Source organism: Cibotium barometz, chromosome 48, assembly GCF_041138505.1.
Source record: "Cibotium barometz isolate CiBa-2024 chromosome 48, ASM4113850v1, whole genome shotgun sequence".
NCBI lineage: Eukaryota > Viridiplantae > Streptophyta > Polypodiopsida > Cyatheales > Cibotiaceae > Cibotium > Cibotium barometz.
In genome coordinates this window covers 40,014,286-40,026,429 of record NC_141093.1, presented here as the reverse complement: position 1 = coordinate 40,026,429, position 12,144 = coordinate 40,014,286, and the positions used below count along the sequence as shown (strand labels likewise).

Below are 12,144 nucleotides of genomic sequence, written 5' to 3'. Positions count from 1 at the left end.
AAGCACAGGACATGGAACCGTAGTGCCGGGCACATAGCACTCTGGGTGAGGGCATGACCTTGTACAACTGGAATTGGGCAAGTGGACCGGAGTCATTTGGCTCTCCAAGGTCACCCGAAGATGGAAACAGCGTGCAAGTGGCAGTGTGCATGCAGTTGGGTGGGTCAGAGTGGCAGCTGGCTCACTGAAGTTCGAAGGCGTCTTGGACCAGGTTACCAGAAGATGGAAACAGCTGTGTGTGCAAGTGGCAGTGTGCATGCAGTTGGGTGGGGCAGAGTGGCAGCTGGCTCACTGAAGTTCAATGGCAGCTTGGATGTGGAAAGCACTCATATCTAGTCAAAGGGCAAGGAGGGTGCAAAACTGAAGATCCGGCCCGAGACGAAGTTCAAGCAGGTGAAACTTGGCTCCTAGCCGTCCAAGCAGAGCTTGTTGGGATGACGTCTAAGAAGACTAGCTCTTTGCAGTACGGCAAGACACATTCTGAACATCAAAGGTTCAAGGTGATGGTGCCAGAGTCAGGAAACGAAGCCGTGTGAGGGTCGTCATGGTGTCATGGGGGCCTAAGCAAGACCAAGTGGAGGGACTTTGCGCCTTGGTGAACAGGAACAGGTAGATTCTGGCGTAAAGGTCAAGACCGCCTGAACAGGTTGAGGGACAGTTTGGCTGGAGCATGGCAAAGCAAGTCTTGGTGTCAAGGCAAGTTAGAGCACTCAAGTCAAGTGAACCAAAGCCGAAGAAGTGCAAAGGTTTGAATGCCAAAGCTTCGCGGTGGTTTCACTTGGTGTCAGGTGGGGCCAAAGGCACTTTGTCACAGAGAATCAATGCACTTATGTACCGAACAGGTTGAAGCAGGGCATCAAGGTCCATGACAACCAAGTGCAGAGTGGAAGTGGCACAAGTTGGGGCAAACCAAGCTGGAGTCAGTGAGGTGGGCAACTCTTGTCCATGAAGATTTTGCACAAAGAGCTCAAGGGGCATCAGCGAGCATCAAGGCTCAAGACAACGCTCCAACAAAGAGGAATGTGAAGTCAGATTTGAAGTAAAGATGTTGCAACCAAGGTGGTGTCAACTCGGCAGACAAGTCTCGACTTCCTTGAAGGCTTTTGCATTCCGGGCAACACTGCATTGCTTAAGGTAATCACTCTTACTCAGCTCAGACAGGAGCTTTGGCGAGACCACGCAGTCACCTCGCCAATTTTGTGGGGATTGGGGGACTCTCAAGCGGGGACTTGAAGTCCGGGCCTTTTAGAATGAAAAAAAAAGATAAAAATACAAAAATATGCACAGTTTTTCTTTGTAACGGGATAGACACTGACCCTGCTCATGGCTATAAAGCAAGGTAAAGACCTCCCGCCGTTAAATATTATCTATCACTTTGCACATAGATGCTTTATATGAGGCGCATGCATCCCACCTTTGGTTTCAAAAGTAATTGACGAGGGCGTCAATTCTATAAAGGGGGGGTGTATGTGATGCGGTTGGGATTTCTATCCGGAGGGACTTGGTGCCCGAGGGGTATGCTTGACCGCCCCGAATATATTGCATCTATATGGGGAGGAAGTGCTTGGAGAGGCAAGGCATGGACCCATGGTAGGCACCCTAGACGCACTCACGCACCGGGTAGGCACGTAGGCCTTTCCCGGGTGTGGGAGGTGTTCCGTGGGTGCCGAGTGCCCCGGGGGGTGCCCTCCCCACCTTGACGGAGTCAGGACTGAAAACGTCGACGGGACCGAAAACGGTGGAAAACGGCCGTCCGGCGGACTGGCGAGCCGTGCCGTGCCAACGGGCCGAGATGAGGCCGGGCCGGCGGATCATGGATGGAAGGCAAGACCCGAGTCGAGGCCGAGGGAGCCGAGCCGGGCATGAACGCAAGTGACCGGTGAGACCCGCAAGGAAAACGCGCGAGACGCGCTCGACGGGCCGATGGAGCTGCGTCATGAAGCCTGGACCGTGGAAGGCCGCTACAATAACGATGACTCTTTGAGGATCTTTTTCACATTGCAGCAGCCCACAATCTCCTCCTCCTCAGCCTTAAGTTGGACAGCACCATGGTCTCCTTCCTCTCATCCCACTACTCACAGTAACAGCATATCGGCCCTCTTCTTTTGGTCCTCCAATTCGGCAGCCTCTCAGCTTATTTCTCCACTCCCTCTTATGATTTCCAGAGCAGAAACTGCCCTCCTCAGCGTTGCCCATCACCACCATTTATACTGTGAGAAATACATAATGCAAGAGCATGAGGCAAGTATGCCACTTGGCATACATGCCATGCTTTCCATCAGTTTTCTGATCATGGCGCCACTGATCAGCCGCCCGTTCTCCATGCCATCGGCCTGCAATAGCAGCCCACACTTACCCATTATGGTTCCTACTTGCTTGCTATTTCCTCCTGAGTTTTTCATGATCATGATTGCCATGGTGCCACCACAATCTTCCTGATTTTAGAATTCTTGCCTAGCACCAGTTCACACGCCAAGGTTTCCTCCTTTTCCTAGACACACCACCTCTTTGCTAGCCCTTGTTCATGTGCCACACTGCCAAAGGCTCCCTTCAACACACCACGTACAAACTCATCCACGACCACTAGTCCGCGGCTACTATACCATCATGTATCTCACCACTTCAAAACTCCAAGTCAAGTCCAACGTGTGGTAATGCCCACACTGCTTGTGGTCAATAACATATGCTTCCCAAGAGCAATACCTCCAAGTGAAACAGCTACAACTCCACCACAAAATGTCATGCTCGAGTGCAATAAAAGACCCTTGAGTGCCATCATTTATCCAGACCAAGAGTGCAATGTCATGGGAAAGTTACAAAGGAATTCTCATCATCTCATGCTATAGTTTGTACAAGAAATGAGAATGCAATGCACAACACTACAATGCATCAACTAACTAAGCACCGATGCCTCTTTGCCAGTTGACAATCAGAGACACCCTCCACAACAGGCACAACCAAAAGCACAAAAACGAGAAAACTGAGTGTACCAAGGCAAGATGCAAAGGCCTTGACCAGTTCGTGTACATGAAATTGGGGTTCACCAAAAACTCCTAGCACCGTATGATCCATACACATTCACAAGCCAAAGTCTCAAGGACACCGACCCTGAAACTTCAATCCAAGATAAACATGTATGTACACATGTCATAATCCAGAAATAGCATGTACACAGTGCACACATGTTATCAATCTATGAAAAATCTCAAGGAAGATGATTGAGCATTGCTGAACTTTGAGACAGCACAACTTCAAAAGAGGCTTGGGAAAGAGGCACCGCACCCCAAGATCACCAATAGATACTATGGGCCTTTCCAGATCTTGAAGAAGATCAATGGGATGGCTTTTCAGCTTGGCTTGCCAGATCACTAGAACCTCGGAAAGAGAGGCAATACCTTAAGCTCTCCAATAGATACTATGGGCCTTTCCAGATCCTGAAGAAGATCAATGACATGGCTTTTAGACTTGCTTTTCAGATCACTAGAAGATTCATAATGCTTTTCACTTGAACCTCTTGAGGAGCTATGCCGGGACCAGAAGCTGTGGAACGGTTTTGGATGATCCAACAGAGCTCAGGAAGGATTTGCAATGTGTGCAGATTGTATTTCATAAGGAACAGAAAGCTGCCAATCCCAAGTTTGTCCATCGGTACCTTATGAAATTTAAGAATTATCCAACCCTTGATGCAAAATGGGTGGATGCGGACTACTTTCAAGAGTATCCGGATCTCCTAAACGCTGACTTGGATGCTTTTCAGATGTGGTCAATTGATTAGAAGTCGGGGGGTTGTTACCATTCTACTAGATTATGAAATGTTTGCATATTAAAATTGGATTAGGGTTTTCATGGGCTGCTTCCATGAGACTTTGACTTGGAAATCTGCACGGAATTAATGGACGGCATCCATGAAAATTCCAAAGATATGGCTGGATGACTCTATAGGGCCTTTAGTCCCTAGGGTGTTGTTGAACTTCGTGGGCGGCTCCCATGACGATACTGGTCCAGACACATGCACGACAATGACCAGTAAAGGAACTTGGTGTACATGATGACATGACGGGAGGTTTTCCAAGTCAGCAATTGCATGTGCATGGTTGCATATTGCCTGGACATTGTTTTTGTTCGCGTGAAACTATCTTTTTGGTGTGGGCATTGCTTGTTGGTATTTACTGCAATGTCCATGGGACTGGGCACCCCTATGGACGTGTGTGCTTAGAATTTGTCTGTTTGATTAAGCCTTTATCACTAATGTTTTGAGTTACAGGTACACACTACATTAAATGAAGGCTGGACAAGATTATGAATTATGAACCTTTCACAAGATGGGCAGTCAAATTTTAAAAACCAAGGACACTTGGTGACCAACGGCGCTTGAAACTAAGCTGGGCACATGGATTATTAGGAAGTCAACTTGCTAATTGGGGCTTCCAGAACTTGGCGCACACCCTAGTGGGAGAAGGAATTGCAACTCATCATTGTTTTTTGCTCATCCCTTCTGCAGTACTGTATGGCCAGCTCTCCTATGCACTTATCTGCCTTTTCAACTGCTTCTCCTACTCCTGGTTGTCAACTTCCTTGCTAAGATTGCTAAATTCTGTTGGTCATTCTGTATGGCTGTTCATACAGGATGTATACCTGCTGTTTGGAGCTGATTTAGCTGGACAAAAGCTTGTCTAAGCTCTCTCTACATCCAAGATTGGTTTGTATGAACCCAGCGGTGCCTCCGGCAAGTGCGGGGAATACCCGCCCGCAACAGGTTCCCACATGATAGAAGAGCAAGGCCGTGCTGCCTATGAAAACTTTGGATGTGACCAGCTATCATAACTATTTGAGTATGCATAGTGTGTCACCGGCTGCCACAAGCACATGAGTACGCTTATGTTCCCTGGCTGACTTCCATCGGAATCCTTGGATGCTTTTGTTTTCATCTATTTGATGTACTTGGAAAATCTGCTGTCTGCAGGTCGAGAGCACCACCACCTTGTACAAGGACAAACACTCCTTTTGGTAATAAAGATACCTGGAGTTGGTGTGTGTATGTGGGGTCAAACAAAGCTTAATTTTGGTTGTCTTGTGATAATTGTGTGCTTAATGAAGTTTGCCGATTAAGTGTTCAAAGAATCACGTGTCCCGTTACAAGTACTGTATAAGACAAACTCTAAAATAAACTCTCTTACCCTTCTACCTAAGCTTGCTGAGGCTATGGCAATGTGAGCGATTGCAGTAAAAGAGTAGAGATGTGTGTATGCAAAGAGAGAGGTTTTTGAGTTTTACCTTCTTGTAAAATATGTGTAGCAATTGTTGATGCTTCAATAGCCTTCTTGTTGTATGCAATTGGTGATTTCCTCCATCAGTTGGATGGCAGAAGGGGAGGAAATGTTTCTCAATAGTTTGTACTTGACATACTGGTCTCAAGCACATGGCACCAAGTCAAAGATGGAGGTTATGTCCAGCTAGCGACATCAGAACACATGAATAACAGATCCAGGGTAGGCTGGGCACGCACAGATGAGGCCCAGGCAGCACTGTCACATGTCGGGCAGGCAGTCGGGGGCAGCAGACATAAGACCTGGCACCCCTGGACCAGTCAGGTAGCTGGTCAGGCAGCCCAGATCAGGTCGGGTGCACTTGGACGGGCCGACAAGCCCCTGGGGCCCCTAATATGAACAGCGTTTGGGCCCATCTCATGTTTTTGGAAGGCTAGGCAAATAGCATTGGGAGAAGCTAGAAGAGATTTGCAGCAAAGAACGCTGGGCTGAGCACTTGCGTCTAGCAGCAGCGTTAAGCTAAGATCAAGGGATCTACCTTTGGAGCTTTATTTTGTACTTGAAAAATCAATTTTAAATATTCTTGTACATAATATACTGTAGGATTTAGGTCTACTTTGTGTTGTGCTTGCCTTTGTATGTTCAGCTGCTGTCTTCCTCTTGCATGAATTCACAAGTATTCTACACCAATGATAGACAACTAAGAAGGCATTAATTTAGGATCTTCTGCCATCACGTCTTCCCAGAAATTTTTGTTTGGCTCGAAAAGTGCCCCAAAAGTCTAATAATCCATTCTAACCAAAAATGCATTACCCAAAACATACCGTCACCATATCTTGAGAGTATGAATCACTGCTAGAAGCTCCTCCGGCTAGAATCCACATGTTATCTCTACAGCTTACGGCCTTCTACTTTCAGCCAATGGGAGTGGGAGGGATTAAGATATAGCTAATGCCATTACCCTGTCAAAGAGGTGCATTTCTCTATGTGCTCGAGGAGGTCAAATGGGGTTGGCTTGCCTAGATTTATGCTACATGTTGGAGGCATATATTTGTTGTGCTGCTTGAGGGTGGGTTGAATGGGGTTGGCTTGCATGAATTTATCCCACATGACAGGGATGGGAGTCTTATAAGCACCAAAGGGACAGAGGGCCTCTATCACTTCCCTTGGGTACATGACTTTGTGGTTGGGGGGCTGGTCAACAGGCTTGGTGAGGGATGGGGGTTTTTACCAAAGGGACAGAGAGCCTCTATCACTTCCCTCGGTACATGATTTTGAGGTGGAGGCACTCATCAACAGGCTTGGTGAACCCACGTCTCCCACACACACAGATAGTGGATGCCCTCCATGGCCAGATATCCAAGATGCGCTGGCAAGGGCATCAGGTGAACTACATGGCTACCTCCCACAGTGTCACAACTGATATAGGGCCGCTCTCCTCGTTACAAATGAGGTGGATGTTGGATCGGTGCACTTCTATAAGGGCCAAAGGGGCAGTGGGCCCATCTCTCCCAAGATTTTGGGGTGGTGATTGACAGGCTTGGGGATCCCATCACCAACCCTAGCCTTCCATTTGTGAAGATTGTTGGATTATATCATCTCCAGAGGGTCTACATCACCTTTTTTCACGCTTGTATAGGCCATTTATGAGGCCCTGCATTGGCATATCTTAGCAGAGATTATTCAGCATTTTTCTACCATTTTTTGGTATTTATAGGCCTTTTTTGTAGCATTTTATGCTACTGCCATGCTGTCGGCCTGCTACAGCTGGCCAATCAGCATCCTGGGGCAATATATAAGGGCTGATTCCCTTTCCCCCAGTTCATCTCATTTTTCAGCATTCAGTTGAGGTCATTAGCAGCTGCTACTGCTTGTTACCATTGTACAGCACCTACGGGCTTCCCTCGTGCTCAGATTTTAGCAACAAACATCAGTTTCCAGCATTTACAGGTCTTGTACCTGGGCCTACATCTGTGTTTTATATTTGCTTCACTTTCTTTCATGGTATCAGATAAAAACGCTGACCTGTGAGCAGAAGAAAGCTGTGTTTTCTGTTTTGGAGCAGAGGCTTTGACAATTTGCTGCGTTTTCTGCAGATTTCAGCGTAGAAGGTGCTGCATTTTCTTCCGGGAGTAGAGGCTTCCTCAAGAGTGCTGCGTTTTCTTCAGCTGACACTTGGGACTTTCGTATTTCTGAATTTTCAGCAAAGATTGCTGATTTTTTTGATTGCTGAAGCCCTCTTCTAGGTGCTGAGGACAAGGAACTACATCTTGGAGAGATCTTCTTCCTCTCCTTTCAGTTTCCCACCCTCCCTCCCTTTCTTCTTGCTGTGCACAGCCTGAGAGGAGGACTTGCTGATTTTTTTCAGCCCCTTTCTTCAGAGAAGGTTTCTTGTCAGAGGACATGGCTTCACGAGGTTTCTCTCCTGCTACTCCTTCTCCTGTTGATTCTCCAGAACCATCCCCTACTCCCACCTCTCCACAAGTGGTTCCCATTCCCAATCTTTCCTCTCTGAGTTTCTCTCATCCCGGTCTTGCTCCCACCCCTACCCACATACCATCCTACAATCCTCCCCAAGTCAGTGACTCCATGAAGCTTACAGCATCCAACTATCATACTTGGTCTTTCTATACTCAGTTGTCGTTGGAAGGAGCCAGTGTGTGGATGGCTATCTCCGCACCTCACTTGGTGGACCCTGCTTTGAGAAGCATATTGGATGCTCGGGATCGTCTTATCATCATACATTGCATGACTCCATCCATATAGGCACAGTTTGTCTCCTCTCAGAGTAATGCTCATCAAATGTGGACATAAATCCAGAGGAGGTATGGGAGAGTTTCGACAGTGAAGAATGCCTAATTGAAGTCAGATCTGGAGAAGCTTACCATCACTGAGTCAGATAACTTGATTGAGAAGATTGGAGAGTTCTCCCGTATCAAGCTGCAACTTGAGGAGTACGGGACCACCATCAACAATCCCACCCATAAACTTCTTGGTAAGTTGCCTGCTTCCTTTGATTCTTTCAGAGATAATATTTATTTCCGTGATCCTCTCCCCCCTTTTGAGGAAGTCGTGAGTTATCTCCACGACAAGTGCATGCTTCACGGAAAAGGCAAGTCAGAGTCTACTTTTGTTGCCTCTGACAAGGGCAAAGGCAAAGGCGGAAAAGGGAACTCCAACAACAACAACAACAAAAACAAAGGCAAAGGCAAGGGTAAACAGGATTCTAAGGAATCCAAGGACAAAAGCAATGAATGTGATTATTGTGGCAGGACAGGTCATATTGAGGCTCGTTGCTTTGCTCGTCATGATGATTCTCGGGCAGCAAAAGCCAAGTATAAAGTCCAAGATGCTTCTAAAGCATCTGACAAGGACAACACCGAAGATAAAGGTAAAGTTTCAGAGGAGGGATCTGCCAAAGTTGCATACATGGCATTCACAGATTCATCCACGTCTTCAAAGGATTCATTCCTCGTGATCAAAGATATGACTTCTCCTGAAGAGATTAGGGACACACCTGAAGCGGTAGAATGGGTTGGTGATAGTGGTGCTTCTGCCCACATGACCAATCAGGCCCGTATCTTGGAGGACTACTCGACTCTTTCTTCTTCAGTTCGTATCGGCGACAACTCTTCGTTTCCTTTCACCAGTGTTGGTAATGTTTCTTTGGGTTCTTCTGCCACCTTACATGATGTTCTACATGTACCACAGATTTCCAAAAATCTGTTTTCAGTATACAAAGCTTCTCAGAAGGGACTTGGTGTGTACTTTGATGATGAGGTCATGAAGTAATCGACAAGAAGACTCTCGTTTGTTGCCAACGGAGTCCATGATGGGGGTCTCTACAAGATCACCAATTTTTCTTCCCAGATCCCTCACACCGATTCCCATATTCATCAGTGTGTTGGCTTTGGTTTCTAAGGAAGATGATTCTCTATGGCATTCTCGCTTCGGTCATGTACCCATTGTTGCCTTACAGAAGTTCCATTCTAAGCAGGTTGTCCATGGACTACCTCAGCTCAGGTGCCAGGTCTCTCACACATCAGCTCATCATCCTGCATGATGGGCAAGCATCATCGAGATGCATTTCCAGAGGAGGCCACTCATCAAGCAACCCGAAGACTAGAGCTTATATATGCAGATCTTGCAGGACCTATGGAGGTTGAGTCTCTTGGCGGCGCACGATATTTTCTTCTTCTTGTGGATGATTTCACTCGCAAATTCTGGGTATGTTTTCTGGCTCGCCAGTCAGATGCTTTTGCCAGTTTCAGGACTTGGATCGCGATGGTGGAAAATCAATCTGGGGGTAGAGTTTCATTCCTCCAGACTGATAATGGTGGCGAGTTTGTACCATTTGATGACTTCCTTGCTTCGAAGGGCATTCACCGACAGACTGTTGTTCCTTACACTCCTCAGCAGAATAGAGTTGTGGAACGAAAGAACCGGACCATCGAAGAGATGACTCGTGCTTTGTTGCATCATGCAAGTCTCCCTCCTACTTTCTGGGGTGAAGCTGTGGCTACCTCAGTTTATCTCATTAATCGCTCTCTCACAAAAGCGGTTGAGCAGATGTCTCCGGAGGAGGCTTTTACAGGCCACAAGCCGTCTGTTTCTCATCTTCGTGTTTTCACCTGTGTTGCTTATGTGCATGTCCCAGATAAGAAAAGGACCACACTCGCCCTGAAGAAGTCAAAGAGGAGGATCTTCGCAGGCTACAGTCTAAGATCCAAAGGGTGCCGCTTCTAAGATCCGGAGGTTGATGACATCATCATTTCTCGTGATGCTCGGTTTGATGAGAGCTTGTTTGGCTTTGATTCCACTCCACCTGATAGATCTTCCGACTTTCTGGATGATCCATTCCCGACAGATGCTAGTGATCTTTTACCTCTTCCACATCCAGCTCCTCCTCCCCCTGCTGCAACCCCGGTGCCAGCTGCTCCTTTACAGTCACCCGTTCCCATTGCATCAGCTTCTGCAGCTCCCAGTCCCTCTACGAGTCCTACTTTGACTGCGGAACTGTAGCTGGATCTTCTTCTTCACGCTTTGAGAGAAAGGCTGGCCTACCTCGGTGGGTTCAACAACTCTTTATAGATTCTGGTCTAACTGATGCACAGCTCCATAACCAGATCTCTACCACCACCCTTGGACCTCGCTGTTCATCTCGAGCTTCCACATCTCATCACACAGTGAATTATGCTCTCATGAGTTCTCTCCAGGAGATTGATGAGCCTGAGAGTCTAGAGGAGGCTCTTTCACAGCCACAGTGGCAGCAAGCCATGGAAGCAGAGATGGCCTCTATTGAAAGGAATAACACTTAGTCTTTGGTACCACGGCCTTTACATCGTCGTGTTATTGGTGTGAAATAGATTTTCAAAGTCAAGTTTCATGCAAATGGTACTTTGGACAGGTACAAAGCCCGCCTTGTTACACGAGGATATGCTCAGAAGGCACGTGAAGACTTTGATGAGACATTTGCTCCTACAGCTAGGTATACCACCATCAGGATTGTTTTGGCTCTGGCTACACACTTCAGATGACCCGTATTCCAGATGGATGTCAAATCCGCTTTTCTGAATGGAGATTTAGAGGAGGAGGTTTATGTTGAGCAGCCTCCTAGTTTTGTGATTCAGGGACAGGACACCCATGTTTATCTTCTGCAGAAGGCTCTTTATGGTCTCAAGTAGGCACCCTGTGCCTGGTATCACAAGATTGATGCCTTCTAGCTATCTCTTGGCTTTGAGAGAGCATATGCTAACAGCAATCTCTATGTGCTTTCTGATGGAGATATTTGTGTCATTGTTTTGTATGTTGATGACCTCATTCTTTCTGGCTCAGATACTGGGTTGGTCACATAGGTTCAGTCCAAGCTTTCAAAGACATTTGAGATGACTCATCTTAGCCTTCTACATTATTTTCTTGGGCTGGAGGTTTGGCAGAAAGATGATCGTATCTTCATTTCTCAGCAGAAGTATGTGAGGAAGCTGCTCACACTTTATGGGTTGTCAGATTGTACACCTCTCTTGTCCCATGGATCCCAATGCCAAGTTATCCAAGGAGGATGATATACCCTTGGTGGATTCCACATAGTACCGGCAGATTGTTGGCTCATTGCTTTACCTTGCCAACACCCGTCCAAACATCTCCTATGCTATGAGTGTCCTCAGCCAGTTCTCATCAGCCGCTCAAAGGTCTCATTGGTAGGCAGCTTTGAGAGTTCTTCGTTATCTTCGAGGTACTTCAGATTATGGCATCACCTACTCTTGTGGTGCTGATTTGATTGGCTTCACAGATTCTGATTGGGCAGGCTGTATTGATACTCCGAGGTCTACATCTGGATATTGCTTCATGCTTGGTTCTGGATTGGTTTCTTGGAAGTCTCAAAAGCAGAGGACTGTTTCTGCTTCTTCCACCGAGGCTAAGTATAAATTCTACCTTCTCTCCTCCACTGAGACACTTTAGATTCATCATATTCTGGAGCATTTGTGTTGTGCCGACACTTCCCCGGTTACAATTTTCTCGGATTCTCAGAGTGCTATTGCTCTAGCATAGAATCCTGTGATACGGGGGCGAGCCAAGCATATTGAAGTGCATTATCATTTTGTATACGACTGGATCGAGTTGGGCCTTCTTTCTACCAAGGACAACGTGGCTGATCTCTTCACCAAACCACTTCCGAGAGCTACTATGGAGGTGTTACTTCAACGTGTTGGTATTGGACCGCCCCTCTAGCGTTGAAGAGGAGGTGTTGGATTATATGATCTCCAGAGGGTCTACATCACCTTTTTTCATGTTTGTATTGGCCATTTATGAGGCCCTGCATTGGCATATCTTAGCAGAGATTATTCAGCATTTTTCTACCATTTTTTGGTATTTATAG

At 46.9% G+C, this 12,144-nt stretch overlaps 1 protein-coding gene across 4 annotated transcripts in view; it reads right to left on the bottom strand.

Moving 5' to 3' along the window:
• LOC147611177 (uncharacterized) overlaps window positions 1–12,144 on the bottom strand; it is a 59,114-nt gene that overhangs the window by 39,111 nt on the left and 7,859 nt on the right. The window lies entirely within an intron of this gene.